The sequence below is a fragment of the Galeopterus variegatus genome, unplaced genomic scaffold (genome assembly GCF_000696425.1).
Source record: "Galeopterus variegatus unplaced genomic scaffold, G_variegatus-3.0.2 Scaffold1824, whole genome shotgun sequence".
NCBI classification, from domain to species: Eukaryota; Metazoa; Chordata; class Mammalia; order Dermoptera; family Cynocephalidae; genus Galeopterus; species Galeopterus variegatus.
Genome location: NW_007727935.1, coordinates 128,815 through 132,178, shown reverse-complemented (window position 1 = coordinate 132,178; position 3,364 = coordinate 128,815).

Sequence of the window (3,364 nt, the reverse complement as noted above, 5' to 3'; positions counted from 1 at the left end):
AAGTACTACCAATGCTGGATTAATTGTTTTGTTGGTCCACAAGAAAAGGCCAAAGTCCCAACACTCAGCAAACATCAGCCACTCTGTAACTTCCATGGGAGGGGAGGGAGAAAGTCAAATGGTGACATGGTTGCTCTTCTGTTTTGCTAGAAAACAACAGCACCCATTCCTTTTACTTCTCCATTCTTTGTCTGCATGTTACCTGGGCTAGAATGGCTATAAATCTCTGAGATACAGATTGGATGCTAATAAATGGGTGCTGATCCTAAAATAAAATTGTAAGTCAGGTATGGAGTTTGATGTAAAAGCATGAGAGACACAGATTTGTTGCTCATTTAGATTACAAATGTCATCAAAAATAGAAATCAAAAAGGTTAGGCAATTTCTAAATGCAATACTCTTTCTTAGAATAATTACCATGTTACAACATCTGTGTACTTTGGTAGAATTTGAATAACACTTATTGCTCAGAATAATGTTCTATTCTTGTCACCAAATAATACTTGACGTACATGCTCTTGTACTCTCTAACTGCAGGAAGGGCGGTTCCCCCAATGGCTGGCACACCCTTGTCAGTGAAGCTTAGATTTGTTGGAACTTTTCAGGTACTAAAAAAAATCCCTTTCTTTACTTCCCACTCATTCACAGGCATGAGACCTGAGCTTCATTATTTTTTATAAATCTAAACTGACTGAGTCAGGCTTATGGCAGTCACCATTAAGGACAGACCACAGGAGCATGGAGAATATTATTTGAATCTTTTTTCCATAGGAAACTAGTTACGAAAAGGATAAGCCCATCAATCATAATTTGAAAGGCAAGTTACAAACCCTTTGATGGAGCCTTTACAAGCTATCATTGCATCAGGCAGAACTGGAACACTTTTTTTTGGTTGAGCAAGTTCACCTGGTCATTCTGGACATTTCCATTTTGATAGCTTAGCCAGTGGGAGAAGGTTCCTGGGCTTCAATAATAGCTTTTCAGCACTTCATGTTTCTAAGACAGTCTGAATTTAAGGAATGCTAATCTGTCTCCATTTATATCACAACACCTACAGAATTACACAGAATTTTGTCTAAAATGACATGAACTGGTTGTCACAGTCTGGGAGATATTTCCTCAGCATTGCATTTATTCAAAGGCCATACATGACATAAGTAAACAAAATGGCTGTGCTTCACACATTGTTCTGTTACTTTAATGTATTTAAATTTTAATTATGGGGGCTTCTGGTCAAGATGGTGGAAAAGACAGCCACCAGCATCACTCTCTCTGACAAATCAATAAATTTTCAACTATTAAAAAGGAACTGCAGCCAAGCTGGGGCCCCTAGAGCTCAGGGGAAGAGGAGGAGAGACCGTAGAGTGCATGAAGGTGGGAGAAGCTACAATGAAAGAAAGAAAGGACTGCTCCCACCATTTCCAATCCCCGCCGCTTCAAGGCTGGTCCTGGTGAGTACATGGAGCAAGAGCTGGCAAAAGCAGCAGCTGTGCCCTTTGGATGAAGTTGCTTGGAGGCAGCAGGGGAGAAGAGAGCCTTGGTGGGCCTCAGGCCAGCAGAACTACTAACAGGATTCCCGTGGACTCACTAGGAGCAAGGAGCCACAGCAACAGAAATAAGGAGTCACTCAGAGGCTTGTGAGTCATTGCAAGGGACTGGCGCATGGCCTTTCCCGTGGGAAGTGCAGGTGGTGGGGGAGACGGGCCCATTGGGGGAACACTGGAGCACAGCAAGGACAGCTGATCTGCACCCCAATCAGCACAGGACCACTCAGAGGAGACTGGTCAGGAATATAGAACTGCAGGGGTGTGGTTTGCTGAAAAGACTCAGGCCCAGACCAGAGTTTCCACACAACCCAGGTGTACCAGACCTCACCTCATGGGATCCAGAAGTACCTACAGAGTCAACCATTAAAGCTTGAGCTGCACAAAAAGCCTTCCCCAGGGAATCAGCAGCAAAGCAGCAATTTAGCTCATCCTTACAGGGCTCAAGTGCTGGTCCCCACAGGAAGTTCCCCCTTTTAGAAATAAGCAAAGGACAGCAAATTAGTTCCAGTGCAGAGTTTAAGTAGTGGGAACAGCAAATAATCCAACACAGAACTGAAAGAAAAAACAACATACCCGCAGACCAGAGACAAAGTTTGGTATTAACTAGTAAAGGTCTCACTTCACCGAAGAACACCTACAAAACCTAGAAGGACCGGAAGCCCCCTGGGCCCCCAAACCATGGAGGGGGAAGGGCCAGGGGCCTCAGCCATGCCCCCCCCCCCCATCCACACCCAGCCCAGTGATGACCACTTAGCCGCTGCAGGAGACACCCTGGTCTCCCCAGTTGGGGTAATGGGAGGCTGAGGGCTTTGGCCACATCCCCTAACATCTGCATTCAGCCCAGCAATGAACAAGCCACCACTGGAAGACCCCTGGTCTCACCTGCAGAAATGAGGGGGGTGCCCCGGGCCTCAACCATGCCCCACCTCCTTCCTCCTTCTCCCACCCTATTTCTTTCCCCCTTCCCCTTTCTCCTTCCCACCCTACTGCTCTGCAACAACAACTTAGAATGTAAAAAGAGATGGAGTTGGGGATTGACCCTTCCTCCCACAACCAGGCAAGCCACAGTTGCCATGGGGCCTGCCTGGGGTCCTGAGGCTTGGTGCCGAGGACCAAGTCCTCCTCCTGCAACCAGGCAAGGAGCACACCAAAAACACCACTTCCATGTGGGTGGTCCATAATAGCCACCACTGCCGCAAAAGCTGCTAGACACCACAACCGCTGTGCAGACGATCCACCAGCCACTGCAGTGCATTGACACAAGGAGAGTCACCAGCAGAGACCAAAGAAAAGAAGAGGATGTCTCTCTCTGCAAATCCCATTCCAGAGTGACAAAAGAAGCATCTGCTCTACGATAACACTGGGGGACCTGAGCACACCTCTCAGCACTGGACAGATCATCTAGGCAACAAATCAGCAGACTAACCGTTACTCTTCAGAAGGAGAGAAGAAATCTAGGGTTATCAGAGGGGGGAGGGGAGAGGGAGAGGGGGATGGGGAGAGATTGGACAAGGGGCATAAAGAATAAATATGATTTATAACAATATACATACTAGTAATATTGATTTGATCAACATATGTCAATGTTGAACCCCCAAAATATGTACAATCAATTATGATTCAATAAAGAAAAATTTAATCATAGGAGTACAAGACATGAGTTGTATTATTAAACTCTCCCTTTATTTAAATGATTATTATTTTTTTTCTTTGAGTTAAAAAGAAACTCTTTTAACTGTGGTTGCCATGCAGTGCATGTATTTTATATTTCTAAATAGCCAAAAGAATAGATTTTTATCATCCTCACCACAAAAAAA